Source organism: Triturus cristatus, chromosome 3_2 (assembly GCF_964204655.1).
Source record: "Triturus cristatus chromosome 3_2, aTriCri1.1, whole genome shotgun sequence".
Classification (NCBI taxonomy): Eukaryota; Metazoa; Chordata; class Amphibia; order Caudata; family Salamandridae; genus Triturus; species Triturus cristatus.
The window spans coordinates 229,811,159-229,828,930 of NC_140584.1; the positions used below are offsets into that span (position 1 = coordinate 229,811,159).

General features: G+C 48.7%; 1 protein-coding gene across 1 annotated transcript in view; it reads right to left on the bottom strand.

Moving 5' to 3' along the window:
* The window catches only part of LRP1B (LDL receptor related protein 1B), a 3,634,433-nt gene that overhangs the window by 830,098 nt on the left and 2,786,563 nt on the right, over positions 1-17,772 (bottom strand). The window lies entirely within an intron of this gene.

Below are 17,772 nucleotides of genomic sequence, written 5' to 3' on the forward strand. Positions count from 1 at the left end.
AAATATTCTGAAACACGTGTCTAGAGATATATAGCACTGACTGCACCAAAATGGTATCAAACTAAAGACTATTGACAAAAGTGAGTGTTATTATGCACTGAACTTTCCACAATGCATCTGAGTGATTTGTGTGCTAGTATGCCAGGCAGTGCGCTCTACCCATTTTGGGGTAAAACAAAAGTACTCTGGAACATTGGTACTATGCGTTCACATCTCCTCCACCTCATACTGGCCCTATCAATTGGCAGCCTACTAGTCAAGGTTGGGTTTTGTTCAAGGGCGGGAATCTATGGTCAGAAATACAATCCTCCCGATCCCTTCCTGAGCATTTAGAACAGACAGGAGGCTTGAGCTTTGAGAAACCAAATCATACCCTATGGAATTTTATCTATTTTGCTTCTTTCAGTTTCTTAACTGAGTGGAAAGGTATATTTCTGATTAATGTTCTTATAAGTGCAATCTTCTGACAGTCTTTTAATGTCAGAAGCCCTTACATTTCAATAGTTGAACAGTGCTGTTAAGGGCTGAAAGGATGCTGAAGTACTTTCGCTAGGGCTTTGCAAGGAAGACAAATCTTTCCCGGGCTATGACAGAAAAACTTTCTAGAGAACCATTGCAACACTCACCTGCAGCAAAGACACAATCTTTAGAGAACAAAATGTGAATCATTTTACCAAAAACACTTTTATCAATGCCACGAGTCAATGTGCTGGTGTACAGAAAGTGTGTTTGAAAGAAATTTTCCAATTACCTAATATTACAAATTTCAATTGCAGATGTAAGCATACTTTCAGCACCTTTTAAATGTGAGGGGATAACATGCTCATTTAAGATATACTTTTTCCCAATTTACATAATTCTTACAATTGTGCAAATAAGAATTGGGTGTACGAAGTTACAGTATTTAGTAACTTTCCTGAGAGGTAACGCACATAAAGACATCCATAGGTTCTTCAAAAACATACATCTGTGACAGCTTATTTTAAATTATTATAACATATATATATAATTGGCAACATATTTAACACCATCTACAGAGCAGCAGAGTGTGATTCTTGACTAAATGTTCTTTGTAACAAGTGAGACAGGTCCATTTTCAAGACTAATTGTGCAGTGTTTAAACTTATGATAAGGTAACCTGAAGGTTACTATCTTTATCGACCTTCATGAGTGGAGTATCATAGGGAAAAATTATTACAAAAACATTTGTTCTTCTAGTATAAAGGGAAGGTCCCAGAGCATATGTACTTATAAAGCAATATCAAAAAGCAACATCAAAAATTGAGCAATAAAGTGATGCCAAAGTGTTATTTAATCACACTTAGCAAAAATATCATTTCGTTTTAGGAATAAATCTACAATAATTATGCAAAGTACAACAAAACAAGGTGCCCAGAAGGGGGGGGGGGGGGGGGAAGTGATATAAGTGAGAAAAAAGGGGCAAGTGACATCAAATTTTGACAATATCACAATTCAATTGTTGGGCGTACTATTCTATGCCACATAATCAAACAGAAATACATTCATTGGATAAACAATCGTTTGAGTAACCATGTACGTTAGAACAAACAGTGCAAAATGCGCTATTGATGGTACTGGTATAGGTTTTATGTCGACGTTTTGACCCCTTAATCCAGGTAGGTTGATTAGGTCCTTACTGACGGGGTCTTCTTCAGGACAATGGTGACGGTGGGGGAGAGGGGCACCTAAAAAGATATTAATTTGATATTAAAAAATGGGAATTACATCATGTCCTAAAGCAACACTTATTAGGACTCAAAGGGATCTGTCAACATAGTTACCATTTAGAAAGATTAGAACCTATTGGGTACTGGCTTGACGTCGAAGACAATGGGGCTGCAAGGCTCCACAAGCGGTGGGAGTGAAAGGCACCTGAAACAATAAGGTGCCATTGTAAGGGCGATGCACAGACAATTTAACTAGATTATCAAATTCAATATGCAAATAATTCATCTTACTTAATCAAGATCGTTCTGGAAATATAAATTTAAAGCAGCGTCGCTGGCCGTGGATATACCATCGGTGGAAATCGTGAAATAAATCACAAATAACTTTAGCCTCTATGAGTAAAAAAGAAAGGGAACGAATGTGAAGGAAATTATTTTAAAACAATTCCTTGAAAATATACTGGGGAATTGGAGCGCACAGGACAAGGAACCAAGATCTAAAAACCAGATTAACTTAAAGACAAACTAAGGAATGATATGTAGAGCATATGCAGTAAGACCCATCGACAAAATGTGGGCTTACATGCCAACATCGTAAGACAAAGTAAGGAGAGGCACAGCTGAGACTCATGGCCCATACGAGGAAAAATGCCTCAAAGGAAAATAAAAATAAAAAGATCAAAATGGACCGGAGGGGTCCCATCGGGACAACCTAATAGTTCGAAGGGTACAAAAGTCTTCAAACATTCCCTTCAAGTAAGTGCCTAACAGAGTAACGAAGCCGCTTAACAGAGTAACAAAGCTATAGTAAATTAACCGCTAACGGCAGAAAAAATAAATTAGGAGTGGCAAAACAGGCCGGAGTGAAACGGAATTAAATAACATGACCGGCAGCTTTAGGCAGGAGCTCCTAAAGGGTAGATGAGCGGGAAACGATGAGCTTACCGTAACTTACGCGGAGCTTGTTTCTTCAAAGAATGAAAAGGGAATTACTGCAGCACAGGCCACTTATTTATGCTGTAACGCGAGAACGCCATCCGCCACAAGGCGCCCCGCGCAGAGCAGCCGCTAGATGCTAGCATTAGCAGTGTATTAGAAGAAAGACATCCAAATGGTGTGCTCGTTTAAGCGATACTCAAACTAAAAATAGCCGTATGAATAAAAATGCTTTAACGGTGGTAGGGTTGTTAAATATAGCAGGCAACATTTAGAAAGGGTATAAGAGGTCGAAACGCGAGAACGCCATCCGCCACAAGGCGTCCCGCGCAGAGCAGCCGCTAGATGCTAGCATTAGCAGTGTATTAGAAGAAAGACATCCGAATGGTGTGCTCGTTTAAGCGATACTCAAACTAAAAATAGCCGTATGAATAAAAATGCTATAACGGTGGTAGGGTTGTTGAACAAGTTACTTACCTTCAGTAACGATGTATCTGTAAGGAACATTAGTTAGTTAAATTCCTCACCTTAGAATATCCCCAGGCGTCAGACTGGATCCGGAAGATTTTTCGTCAGCAATACCCCTTGCGCGTCACTAGGCGTCGTCTGCGGCTCCGCGTCCGTCGTCGGCGTCGTCCACCGGAATGACGTCGGCGGAGTACTTAGACGCCGCCCTTGCGCGCTGACGTCAGTTCTTGTACATAGCTTTCCGCGCCAGGAAGGCAGAGCCATGCAAGAGACCGACACTGGTGCCAAAAACAAAATCTAGGGGCCTGAAAAGGATAACCTTAACCCTAGATGTCAGTTCGCAGAACGGGGAGGATGGGTGAGTCGGTGAGGAATCTAACTAACTAATGTTTCTTACAGATACATCGTTACCGAAGGTAAGTAACTTGTTCATCTGAAAGAAACACGTTAGTTAGATTCCTCACCTTAGAATAGATACCCAAGCAATACCATCCCCGGTGGTGGGTCTGCGAACCAAGATCACACCAGAAAGTCCTGGAGGACAGAACGGCCAAAGAAGCCATCCCTCCGGACTTGGCTGTCAAGGCAATAATGCCTGGCAAACGTGTGTAGCGAAGCCCACGTTGCCGCCTGACAGATGTCCTGCAAAGGGACACCCCGTCCCAAAGCAGTAGTAGCCGCCGTGGCCCGAGAAGAATGGGCGCGCAGCCCAACAGGAGGGTCCTTTTTTGCCAAGGAATAACATATTTTGATGCACAAAACGACCCACCGAGAGATGGTCCGTTTGTGCACAGCTTTCCCCTTCTTAGCACCCACGTATCCAACGAAAAGTTGGTCGTCCACCCAGAACTGTTTTGTGCGGTCAAGATAAAAGGAGAGCGCACGTTTTGGGTCCAGACGGTGGAGCCTCTCTTCCTCTTTGGAAGGATGCAGAGGCGGAAAGAAGGTGGGCAAGGTGACAGACTGCCCAAGATGAAAGGGGGTCACCACTTACGGAAGAAAGAGGGACGAGGCCGAAGGACAACCTTGTCCGGATGAACAGAGAGAAAAGGAGGCTTTGATGATAAAGCCTGGAGCTCACTCACCCGTCTAGCCGAGGTGATGGCTACCAGAAAAGCAGTCTTAAGCGTCAGCAGACGAAGAGGACAAATATGAAGAGGCTCAAAGGGAGCGCACATCAGAAATGTGAGAACAAGATTCAAGTCCCACTGAGGCATTACAAAAGGGACAGGAGGGAACGTGTGAGTAATGCCTTTTAGAAAGCGTGCAACAACAGGGGACTTGAAAAGAGAAGGCTGATCAGGAAGCCGCAAGAAGGCAGAGATGGCAGCAAGATAACCTTTCAAGGTGCCCAGGGCAGAGCCCTGCCGGGCCAAAGAAAGAAGAAAGAGGAGAACCTCAGAAAGAGGGGCGGAAAGGGAATCCACAGCCTTTGCTGTGCACCATGCCACAAATTTGTTCCACCGGCAGGCGTATACCGTCTTTGTGGAGGGACGCCTGGCTGCCAGAATGATATCACAGACTTCAGGAGGCAAGTCAAATGGCATCAACTGCCGCCGCTCAATCTCCACGCATGGAGGTGGAGGCTGGACAGGTTCGGGTGGAGGACCGTCCCCTGCTGCTGCGACAGATGATCCTCCCGAAGGGGCAGACGCATCGGAGGATCGGTCAACATACTGAGTAGCTCGGGATACCAGTACCTTCGTGCCCAATCCGGAGCCACCAAGATGACTTGGGCCCGGTCGTGCCTGATCTTCTTCAGCACTCTGGGCAGAAGTGGTATAGGCGGAAAGGCGTACAACAGACCACAACTCCACTCGTGACGAAAAGCGTCGCCGAGCGAGTGCCGCCTTGGAAATTCCAACGCGCCGAACTACTGACATTGCGCGTTCTCTTCGGTGGCGAATAGATCTAACCAAGGCTCTCCCCACTGCTGAAAGAGACCTTGCGCCACTTCGGAGTTCAGACGCAATTCGTGATCCATCACGCACCGGCGGCTGAGTTCGTCTGCTCTGGCGTTCAGAGAGCCCGCCAGATGTTGAACCACTAGGGTGACGCCCTGGTGTTCCAGCCACGTCCAGAGGCGCAGAGCCTCCTGACAAAGGGTCCACGACCCCACCCCGCCCTGTTTGTTGCAATACCACATGGCGGTGGTGTTGTCTGTGAACACCTGCACGACACTTCCCCTGACAGAGGGAAGGAAGGCTTTCAGTGCAAGTCGGATCGCTCTCAACTCCAACAGGTTGATGTGGAGGCAAGACTCCGCCGGAGACCAGAGGCCTCAGATCTCCGCCTCTCCCACATGGCCACCCCATCCTAGGAGGGACGCATCCGTCACTACAACATGCTCCGGTTGGGGAAGGGAGAGGCTCTTGCCCGTGACCCAATCGCGGTCCGTGAGCCACCACTGCAACTGCTGTGCAGTGCCCTCCGAGATCAAGACATGGTTGGACAGGTTGCCGTGATGCTGGGCCCACTGAAACTTCAGGTCCCACTGCAGAGCCCGCATGCGCCGCCTGGCGTGATGCACTAGTAGGATGCAGGAGGCCATCAGCCCCAGAAGCCGCAACACTAGCCTGACCGAAACCCAGGATAGAGGCCGAAAGATGGGAATCAGGGCCTGAATATCCCGGACCCGCTGTTCCGGCGGATAGACCCAGGACTGCGCCGAATCGAGAACCGCTCCGATGAAGAGGAGCTTCTGAGAGAGACTCAGGTGTGACTTCGGCACGTTGATGGAAAACCCCAGCAAATGCAGGAGATCCGCCGTAGTCTGGAGGTGGGAGACGACTGCTTGGGGCGAGCCCGCCTTCAACAACCAGTCGTCGAGATAGGGGAAGACTGGAACCCCTGATCTGCGAAGATGAGCTGCGACCACCGCCATCACTTTCGTGAACACCCGAGGGGCACTGGTAAGGCCGAAGGGGAGCACGGTAAACTGAAAGTGCTCTTGACCCACCGTAAACCGCAGGTAACGCCGGTGGGCCGGCAGGACGGGGATGTGGAAATATGCGTCCTGCAAGTCCAATGCTACCATCCAGTCTCCAGGGTCTAGGGCAGCTAGAACCTGAGCCAAAGTTAACATTTTGAACCTTTCCTTCCGGAGGAAGGTATTGACGTTCCGGAGGTCCAAGATAGGGCGTAGGCCCCCTTTGCCCTTCTTGGGAACCAGAAAGTAGTGGGAATAACAACCACGACCTACTTCTGGGCTCGGAACGCGCTCGACGGCCCCCTTGGCCAAGAGGGCCGAAACTTCCTCATGGAGAAGATTCAAATGATCCCCCGAGATACGGTGGTGCTGCGGTGGCATGGCTGGACGGGTCGTCTCGAAGGGGAGGGAGTAGCCCCTTCGGACGACTTGCAGCACCCACCTGTCCGATGTGATGGACCGCCAGTGGAGCAGGTGATGGCGAACTCTGCCGCCCACTAGCGTGGAATGGGCCTGAAAGCTCGGACTAGGAAGGCTTTGAGGCGGATGCTGCCGGGTGGATGTGGGCTGACCGCGTCGTCCTCCAGAACCGCCTCGGCAGAAACCACGTCCGCGACCGCGCACAGGTTGGTTCTGCGGCTGGTGGCTAGGCGGACGTGAGGAGGCGCCCCTTCCTTGGCCACGAAAGGGGCGAAAGGCGGAAGTTTGCCACCGCGGGGCCGAGAGGCCCAAGGACTTGGCCGTAGCCCGGGAGTCCTTAAAGCGATTCAGCGCACTGTCCGCTTCCTCACCAAAAAGGTGAGTGCCATCAAAGGGCATGTCCATGAGAGTGCTCTGGACATCTCCCGAAAAGGACGTGGACCGCAGCCAGGCGTGACGTCTAAGCTCCACCGTGGTAGAAATCGCCCTACCCAGCGAGTCCGTAGTGTCAAGCCCACATCTGATTGCATGTCGTGCTGCATCCCTCCCATCGGCCAGAGCCTGGGTAAGTCGTGTCTGGGCCTCCTCCGGGCACAGGGGCAGCACGTCCTCCACCGTATCCCACAGAGAGTGGGAATAACGGTCCAAAAGACAGGCGGTGTTCAAGGACCGCAGACCCAAACTAAGGGAGGAGAACAGCTTTTTGCCAAACTGTTCCAGTCTCTTGGAATCCCGGTCCGGCGGAGCGGTCGGGAAGGAGGATTGGGAGGTAGAAGCCTGGATAACCAGGCTCTCGGGGGTGGGGTGTTGGGACAGAAAACTGGGGTCGCCCGGAGCAGGGCGCTGGCGCCTGGCGACGTTCCTGTCCACAGGAGGAACTGTGGAGGGCTTGGACCAGGTGCCCTGCAGAACGTCAATGAGGGCCTCATTGAATTGCAGCAGAGGCTCAGTGGAGCTTGCTGCAGACTGAAGCACCTCAGTGAGGACGTTAGTCCTCACAGCCACGGCAGGCAGCTCGAGCCCAAGGGCTGCGGCCGCCTTGCGCAGCACCACAGAGAAAGCAGCACCCTCCTCCGAAGCCACAGTCGGAGGAGAGATGAATCCAGTGTCTGGTGAGGTATCCAGACCACTGGCCTCCCCCAGTTCATCTGCCCAGTCCTGTGACAGCTGAGCCTGAACGGCCATAGGATCCTCGGACCCCTCCCATTCGCCCCCATCATCCGATTCCTGGTAAACAGGAGGAAGGATCAGAGCCGGACGATAGACATAATGAGTCTCTAACGGCGCCGTACGTGGCGTCCATCGACGCCGTAATGGTGCTGGATCCGGAGCGGGGCTGAACTGGGGCTCGACGCCGAGCGGAGCTGGCGTCGGAGGTGGAACCAGTGTCGGCGCCGGCGGAGGAGGCGTGACGAGGTCGACCGGCGTCGGCGGGGACTCGGGGACGAGTCCCTCGGGAACCTGCGGCATCGAGGCCGGAGCCGACGATGGCGCCGGGGCCAGAGCCGCCGGCATGCAAGGTTGCCCAGTCGGGTCCGCGGGCCCAAAGGCGCGCCAGCGGGCGTCGACGGCGGAGCCAGGCTCCTCATGGCCGAGAGGAAGGCACTGACTTCCGCCGGCGTCGCGTCAGTCCCAGGGACCGGCGGGTATGGGGACTTGCGCATCGCCTGCGGCTCCGCTGGAGCCGCGGGGGTGGAACCACCCTGACCCTCGGCCGAGTCGCGCGACCGGCGAGGGGAGTCTGAAGAGCGGTGTCGCCTCTTGGACTTCTTGGAGTGCTTCGACTTACCCGAAGACTTGGAGCCAGACGAGCGATGATGACGTCGGAGCCGAGTGGCGAAGCTCGAGGAGCTTACGGGACCGCTCCCGTCTAGCCTTCGAGGTCAGGGCCTTGCAGTCCGAACACGACTCCGCGTCGTGGTCGAGGCCCAAACAGTAAAGGCACCGGCGGTGATGATGCGTAACCGACATCAAGCGGTTGCAGTCAGCACAGGCTTTGAAACCAGGCATCCTACCGGCACCGGAGTCGAGACAAGATCAAAAAGGATCAAAAAACTTAGTCAAAAAAGACTAAAAGGGGTAGCTCTCCCGGATCTGTGCTTACTGGCGCGGAAAAAAGAAGAACTGACGTCAGCGCGCGAGGGCGGCGTCTAAGTACTCCGACGACGTCATTCCGGCGCACGACGCCGACGACGGACGCGGAGCCGCAGATGACGCCTAGCGACGCGCAAGGGGTATTGCTAACGAAAAATCTTCCGGATCCAGTCTGACGCCTGGGGATATTCTAAGGTGAGGAATCTAACTAACGTGTTTCTTTCAGATAAATATAGCAGGCAACATTTAGAAAGGGTATAAGAGGTCTAAACGCTTCAATAATTGAGACAGACAATACATGTTCAGTTCTATATAAAGCAGAAACCACAGAAAAATGAGTGATCGAGATTGAGAGACCACACCGTCACTACATGTAATATCAGACCAGCTTAAAAGCACATATATAAATATAATTGTGTATGTATCAAATCAAACGGTCACATGATCATCCAGAAGCAGACAATATGCATAACATTAGGCCGTTGACTAGCAAGAGAATACATTAATCGCCATAAGGTTGGAAGCCCTAGTGATCCACCAAACTCAAGTAAATACAGATGGCATAATCACATACTTGGTTGGATATAGATAATAATGCGGCATTGAGTAAACGTGTCAATGTGTTCAAAGACAGAATGAAATCACCATACCTCCCTACCTGCTAAGACAGGCTAATTGGGCATTACTGGGATCTAGTTCATTCAGGCCACTATTAATCGTGTCCAAACAGATCATCAACTTAGATTCCCTTACAGTAAGAATCGAGGTTATGTTGCCTCCTCTTGGGCCCAGCTCTGTTTTTTCAATGACAAGCCATTGCATTTGATCAGGGCTATGTCCCGATTGATTGTAGTGTTCAACCAGGGGTGCTCCTGCAACACGGCATCTGATCCTGCTTTGGTGTTGTAGTATCCTTGCTTTGATTTCCTGCTGTGTTTGGCCAATATATAAGTAACCACAAGGACAGATAATCCCATAAATCACATTAGTGGAATTGCAATTTGTATGGGCATGCAACGTGATTGTATGATGTTTGTAGATGAATTATTTGGTTTGTATCGTTGTTAGGCATGCTTTGCAGGATCCACATTTGTAGTGTCCTTTGATAGGAGGTGGATTCCAGAGTGACTGGATGGTTGGTTCCACTGGGTCCTCCAAAAAGGAATGTACTCCGTGGTCTTTGATGCTCATGGCCTTTTTGAAAGAATGCATAGGTAAGTTAGGTTGATAAATCTCGGTTGAAACCAGATTCCAATGATTGTTTATTATCTTTTTAACAGCGTTACTCCTGGTGGAAAAAGTTGTAACACAAATCATTCTTTTGGAAGCGGAGTCATCAGGGTCTTTGGCCACTAGTAAGGTTTCTCTTGGGTTGAACCAGGCCCTCTTTTGAGCCCTCTTGACCAAACGTTTGGGATAGCCCCTTGAAATCAATCTGGTGCTGAGATCTTCAGATTCCGACAGGTAGTCTGTGCGCTTAGTGCAGTTTCTGCGGATCCGTAGAAATTGTCCTATCGGAAGGTTGTCTCGAAGGCCACGTGGATGGTAACTGCTGTACCTTAGGAGAGAGTTTCGTTCAGCAGGTTTCCTGTATAAGGCAGTGAATAGTTTATTATCTTCACTAAAGATCTTTAAATCAAGGAAAGGTATCTCCTGGGCATCCGACTGGATAGTGAACTGGATATCTAGATCACATTGGTTCAGCCACTCATGGAACAAATTGAGTTGAGCTACATCCCCATTCCAGATTAATAATATATCGTCGATATATCGTTTCCATAAATCAAAATGTTGATGAAAGGGGTTGTTATTAAGAACATAGAGTTTTTCAAAACTATCCATATAGAGGATGGCTAGATCCGGGGCAAAGGCAGCCCCCATCGCCACACCCTTCGTCTGTATATAGTAGTTGCCTTGAAAATAGAGGGCATTTTTCTTCATAGCAATGGTGAAAAGCGCCAAAATAAATTCTGTAGGCACCCTAATCTGAGCAGGTCGTAGATTCAAAAATTCACGCATGACTCCCAGTGCTGGTTCTTGGGGAATACTTGTATACAATGAAACAATGTCACAAGTGACAAGTAATTGCTCATTTGGGTCAAAAGGTTTGTGGTCCACCAGGGTGATAACTTGCATGGTATCCCTCAAATACGTTTCGGTCTTTTCAGCAATCGGTTTCAAGAAGAAATCTATGTACTTACAAAGTGGTTCCAGTAATGAACCACACCCAGACACAATAGGGCATCCAGGTGGATGGAGCATGTCTTTATGTATCTTGGGTAAAGTGTAGATGGTGGGTAGTCGTGGGCATTTTTTATTCAAATAGTCGAATTCCAATTTGCTCAGAAAGCCCAGACCCAGTGCTTCGGAGGTGATTCGATGGATTTCGTCAGCCAAATCTTTAGTACGATCAGATCTCAGCAAGGAATAACTGACACCATCTTGTAATTGTCTCATGATTTCTGACTTGTATGTACTCGTGTCCTGTACCACTATGGCTCCACCCTTATCTGCGGACTTGATCACAATATCCTTGTTGTTCTTAAGGGTCAGAAGGGCAGCTCTCTCTGGTCTACTTGTGTTGGGTATGGTATGTTTATATGTCGATAGTATAGTATTGACATCCTTTAATACCATATTTTCATATGCCAAAATTCTGTTGCTCATTGCATTAGTGGGCGGAACAAACTTCGATGGAACCCGTAGTCCTGTGAGGGATTTGGACGGATTGTCTTCCGAGTTGCTAAAGAAGTACCTAAGGCGGATCTTCCGAATAAAACCATGCAGTTCTGTCCTAAGGTTAAATGAGTTTGGATGGGCCGTAGGGACAAAGGATAAACCTTTGGAAAGTATTTGTTGTTCATCTGTATTCAAAACGTAGGAGGAGACATTAACCACTGGATTGTTGTTATCCACTACCATCTGTATACTTTGCATCTCATGGAGATCTCGCCGTGGTTCTCCGGTTGGAAACGGACCTGCTTGGGGATCGCACCTCTGTCTATTCTATTCTATGGTTTTTGGTAAAGCGCAAACAGCTGCCCCAGCGAGGAGGCGTCCCGGCGCTATAGAAGCCACAGAAGCCCTACCAGAGCTAGGTAGTCAGGGAGAGAGGAGAGCTAGAGAGAGGGGAACAGGTGAGTTTTAATGGCCTTCCGTAAAGTGGAAAGGTTTTCTAGGGAACGGATGTTTAGAGGTAAGGCGTTCCAGAGCTTGGCTCCTAAAACCCTAAAGGAGCGGCCGCCAACGCGACAAAGCTTTGAGCGGGGAACGCTCAGTAAGTGCTGGTTAGAAGATCGAAGATCGCGTCGCGGAACATAGGGGGTGAGAAGAGGACGTAGCAGTAGAGGGCTTCCAAGTTTGAGCATTTTGAAGGTCATGATAAGTGTCTTGAACTGAATTCTGGAGTCGACGGGTAGCCAGTGCAATTTGCAGATAGTGGCTCTGGCCGAGCATCTGCGAGGGAGGCCGACCAGGGCTCTTGCCGCAGCGTTTTGCACGTGTTGCAGTCTTGCTATTTCACTTTTGTTAGCGCCTAGGAGGAGAACATTGGCGTAGTCCAAGCGAGAGAGGATTGTCGCTTGGATGATGAGTTGGCGGACTTTAGCATCGAAAAAGCCAAGTATGGGGCTGAGACTCCTCAGCAAGCCAATACAGGTGGCGGCCACTTTCTTAGTGTGGGTCTGATAGCTAAGTGAGGCATCCATCCAGACACCCAGATTTTTTACTAGGGACTTGGGAGGAGGAATGGAGCCTAAGGATGAAGGCCACCAGTGCTCATTCCAGTGGCTGGTGTTTTTGCCCAGGAGTAGCACTTCCGTTTTCCCGGCGTTAAGCTATAGGCAGTTATCCGTCATCCAACGGGCCACTGTAGCAAGACCATCCCTGAATCTAGAGGCCAAGATGTAAGGGTGATGGCCAGCTGTGGGTCATCGGCGTACGACACTAGTGTCAGGCCCCACTCTTTGGCCACTGCTGCAAGTGGTTGCACATAAAGGTTGAAGAGGGAAGGGCTTAGTGCAGAGCCTTTTGGAACTCCCTGAGCGATGAAGTGAGGTTTGGATAAGAATGGGGGGGCTGACACTCGGAAGGATCTGTCTTTGAGGAAGGAGCCGAACCATGTCAGAGCAAGGCCGGAGACTCCAACCGTCTCCAGACGATTAAGAAGGATGTCGTGGGATACCGTGTCAAAGGCTGCGCTGAGATCAAGGAGAATCAGCGCAGCACTTTGACCGGAATCTAAAATCGTCCGGAGATGTTCGGATGTAGCCAGGAGAGCAGACTCCGTGCTGTGGCCGGGTCTGAACCCATTTTGCGATGGGTCCAGGATATTATTTTGGTCCATGTGTTGGGTTAGGACGCTATTTACATGGGCCTCTGCAAGTTTGGATAGCCATGGGAGCAGAGAGATAGGTCGGAAATTTTCCGGTTTAGAAGGGTCCAGGGTGGGTTTTTTGATAATGGGTGAGACCCAGGCTTGTTTCCAGGCAGTCGGGACCCTAGCAGAGGAGAAGGAAAGATTTAATATGGCAGCTATGGAAGGCAGGAAAAAGTTGAGTGAGTCCAGGAATTGAGTGGGCCTCATGGGATCTGCAGGGGAGCCAGATTTAACCTTTCTGCACAATTGTGTAAGGTCATCGTAAGAGATTTCTGGGATGTAAGTTAAGGTGGTACAGTTGGAGGTGGGATTAATGGGGTTGGTAGGATTGGGGGAGTGTTGAGGGAAAGATCTGTAGATTTTTTTAACCTTCTCTACAAAGTACGTGGCGAGGTCTTCGCATTGTTGCGCGGACGAGATGCTGGGGGAAGGAGACCTGCTGCTCTGCAGTTCTTGAACCAGTTTGAAAACTATTTTGGCTGGGTTGGGGCTCGAGTTAATTTGGTCTGTGTAAAAGGCGGCGCGTGCTGCGCGAATGGCTTTATGGTATATTTTTAGTTTTGATAGATAGTTGGATTTTTCCCCATTGTTGTATTCCTTTCTCCAGAGGCGGTCTGCTTTTTTACAGTCCTTACGCATGAGTTTAAGGGTGTCGTTGTACCATGGATTGGAGGGTGAGGTGCGCCCTTTAGTCCATTTGGCAGGAATGAGAGAGTCTAGTCCTCCCGTGATCCAGTCGTTGAAAGCGCCATAGGTAATGTTAATGTCCTGGTCGGCCTCCTGATGGAATTCACCGAGGGTAGCGTGGAAGTCACTAGTGGATAGCTTATGCCACGGTCTTTTTAGGCGGCGGGTTGGTTGGGTTTATGCGCTAGTTCAATGACTGGTATAGTCAGTTTAATAAGGTAGTGGTCTGTCCATCCCATCGGTACAGGCATCTCAGACGTGATTTCCTGGATATTAGTAAATACCGGATCAAGAGTATGGCCAGCTGAGTGTGTTGGGGCCTGGATAAGAGAGTTAAGTTGTAGGGCCGAAAGGTCTGTGAGGAAGTTTTTGATAGTGGTATCGCTGGATATATCAAGATGAAGGTTGAGGTCACCCAATATGGTGAAGTTAGTGGATTTAGTCACTAGTGAGTTTGCTGTTTCAAGAAGGGCTTCAATAAATTTAGATGCCGATCCAGGTGGGCGATAGATATAGAGGCCTGTCAGCGCAAAGTGTGGGCTAGTTGTGATTTTAAAGCGCGCACATTCACTTCCCGTAAGATCTTCCTTAGTGAAAGTGCAAGAAAATTGTTTTTTGTAGATTACAGCGATGCCTCCACCTCGCGTATCTCGATTCAAAGTCGACATATGGAAATCGTCTGGAAGCGTGAGGTTGGGTATGGCAGAACTACCATCACGTAGCCATGTTTCACAAAGGAAGAGGATGTCGGGGTTTTCATCCAGAATGAGAGAGTTGACCTCGAGGTGGTGTTTAGTGAGTGACCTAACATTGAGTTGGAGGATCGTGAGGGGGGTAGGTTGTGGCGAGTCACGATCTCGTCGAGTAGGGCGGGGGCTAGCTGTAGTGAAGAGACAGGACTTACATTGGAGGCGCGTATGACCAAGAGAACCTGTAATGTCCGCACAGCTCCGCCCAGGGTTCAAGGCAATGAGGTGATCTCTGTCGTAAAGACAGGATTCCTGTGAGGGTCGGCAAGGGGGACTGGCGAGAGGCGATGTCCTGGCGATGATGGGCGAAGACGGGCTTGCCTTAGGCGCGCCTTCGGCGCGCAAACGGCGCGTCCGGTGAATGCACATGTTATGAAGGGGGAGAAAGGACGGGGGGCGTGGCCTCAGAGTGGGCGTGGCCTCTCAGCTCGCCGTCAATGGCGGCAGGAATTGTTTGTAGTTGTAGGTGATTCCACTGCAGCATTAAATCCGCTGTGCGGTCGGCCCAAGGGACAAGACCTGGAGGTGCCAGGAACAAAAGTAAGTGCAAGATTTTAAAAATAGGCAAGTTATTCGTGACACAACAAGATTAAAATATGCAGTTCTACTCCCGGCTTCCGCCTCAGGAGGGTTAGTGGTTCTGTATGGAGACACTCGCAGTCAGCGTCTTTTAAACAGATGGGCGGGGGGGCTTGGCCTCAGAGTGGGCGTGGCCTCGCAGCTCGCCGTCAATGGCGGCAGGAATTGTTTGTAGTTGTAGGTGATTCCACTGCAGCGTTAAATCCGCTGTGCGGTCGGCCCAAGGGACAAGACCTGGAGGTGCCAGGAACAAAAGTAAGTGCAAGATTTTAAAAATAGGCAAGTTATTCGTGACACAACAAGATTAAAATATGCAGTTCTACTCCCGGCTTCCGCCTCAGGAGGGTTAGTGGTTCTGTATGGAGACACTCGCAGTCAGCATCTTTTAAACAGATGGGCGGGGGGGCGTGGCCTCAGAGTGGGCGTGGCCTCGCAGCTCGCCGTCAATGGCGGCAGGAATTGTTTGTAGTTGTAGGCGATTCCACTGCAGCGTTAAATCCGCTGTGCGGTCGGGCCAAGGGACAAGACCTGGAGGTGCCAGGAACAAAAGTAAGTGCAAGATTTTAAAAATAGGCAAGTTATTCGTGACACAACAAGATTAAAATATGCAGTTCTACTCCCGGCTTCCGCCTCAGGAGGGTTAGTGTCTGTGTCCCAATTTGTCATGGGTGGATTTTGCTGACCTCTCAGTGGTCCTCTTGGCAAATTCCCACCCCGTCCTCATGGGGGTCTCCATTGGCCTTCCCCTACAAAAGGAAAGTAACCTTGTGGAGGATACCAATTGTCCCGGTAGTTATAGTCGTAGCAAAGAACTTCTAGGACACCAATCAAAACAAGTTGGTTATCTGATTCGTTTATCATTATGTGAAAACACAAAGGATTACCGAGCAGTGCATCATTGATATTTGTAATGCCAAAAAAGATTCTTTTGCATCAAGAAAAGAGGAACATTTAACTTATGATCAAGAACATAGTGCAAGACAAACGTAATAAAGCATCATGCACAGTAATCAACTCTTGCCAAAGAGATACATCATGGTGGCAGAGACACTGAAGTAATTACCTAAACTGAAATGAAATATTTCATTCTGGTAGCATTGACAAAGATGCTACCATGTTGCAAAAAAATGTTTGTCAGCTTGGCGATCAAGTTGTTGCTAGGTTGCCAATTATTACAAGTATGCATCTGTAACTGCATCTAGAATTGAGACCATTGCCTAGCTGAACAGCAGTACTGTAGCCATTAGATTAAATGTTTGTCTACATAATAGTTTCGGACAGTCTTCTGAATTACATTGATAGTAATACTCTAATAAGGTATGCACTGATTACAAAGCACTGTCTCCCTTAAAATAATGTGCAGTTTCGCCTTTGTTATTGGAATTCGGTTTAAATATTTATAACATGTGGATTCCAGACTCTAGAGCACGTGCACACATCTGTGTGTGTATGAGACTGAGAACACATGGCTCATACAAACTGATTGTCTGTTTAGGGTACTACTGTTTTAGGACCCCACTCGATCATTTGGGGCGAGAACCTAAGTGTCCTCTAGACTTGACCACACTCAGCATCATTGGAGCCCACAGGCGCTCATCTGGCTTTAGAAAGAGACTGTGTCTTCTGGATGATGCAATACATTAATGTGCCATTTTATAGTGTGTGCTTTAGTGTTCGTGGGCCTCTCCTTAGACCTACCCAAAATCTGTGCATCTCCAGAGAGAAATGCTTTCTGTTGTTTTCTCACAGGGTGTCTTAGTGATAGCACGTGCCATAACAAGAAACAAAGATAGGGTTCTGTCCACATATCCATTAACACACATTCAGAATTATCCTTTACTTGCCTCACCGAAAAGGTGCACAGTTATAACCAAAGGCTCAGGCACTCAGGCTATGTGCAGGCATTGTGTTCATGGGGATAATCTCTATGTATAGAATTCTCAGACCAGCACACAGATCACTGTTTCCTATTAGGTTCAAACAAACAGGCACAGCCCCTAAGGAAAAATTTAACAAAATTGCAAACATACATGCTGAAAATCTTTTTGTAGTTCAAGTATCATGAGTCACATTTTTTCCCTGAATTTGCTGTGCACACACCCAGTTCTTGCATACAAAACCAGAGAATCAGTTTTACAAACTAAGGAGCATACGTACAAAGAAGTGGCGGAGTGAGGCGTTAGCTTTCCTGTCTTAACGCCTCACTCTGTCACTCTTCAGAAACACAAGGCTGCACCATATTTACAAGACTATCGTGCAGCCCTGCATTTCCCCCTGTGCTGGAGCTACACTTAGCTGCCTAGCGCCAACACAGGCACCCTTGTATTGCTAGGGTGTCTGCGTGCAGGGGAAGATTGTTTATGTGTAGGAAGGTGTGCCTTCCTGCACATAAACAATCTTTAAATGCCGTATTGTCACTTCTATGCGTGCTGCTTCAAGCAGCACACATGAAAGATACAAAATGTCATTTGTTTAAAGACTGTTTATGTGCAGGAAGGGACACGTTCCTACACCTAAACAATCCAGGGCGTTTTGCTTCTGCCATGTGTGCTCCACAAGGCAGCACATATGGAAAAAGTAAAAACAAGGAGAAATAAAGCATTTCTCCTCATTTTGCCAAGTTAAGACCAGGTTTTCCCTGGTTTTGAATTTGGTGCTGCCTCCGATTTACGCCACCCTTGTAAATAGGGGGCAGCGTCAGAATCAATGGGTGTTGCGGTGGAACGCTCACCGCAAAACCCACTGTCCAACCCTTTCTCGCTAAGCATAGCGTGAAAGGGGGCCTTATTTACAAAACATTGTTAAGACATGTTAAGTAAATAAGGCAAAGACCCTATCACTACA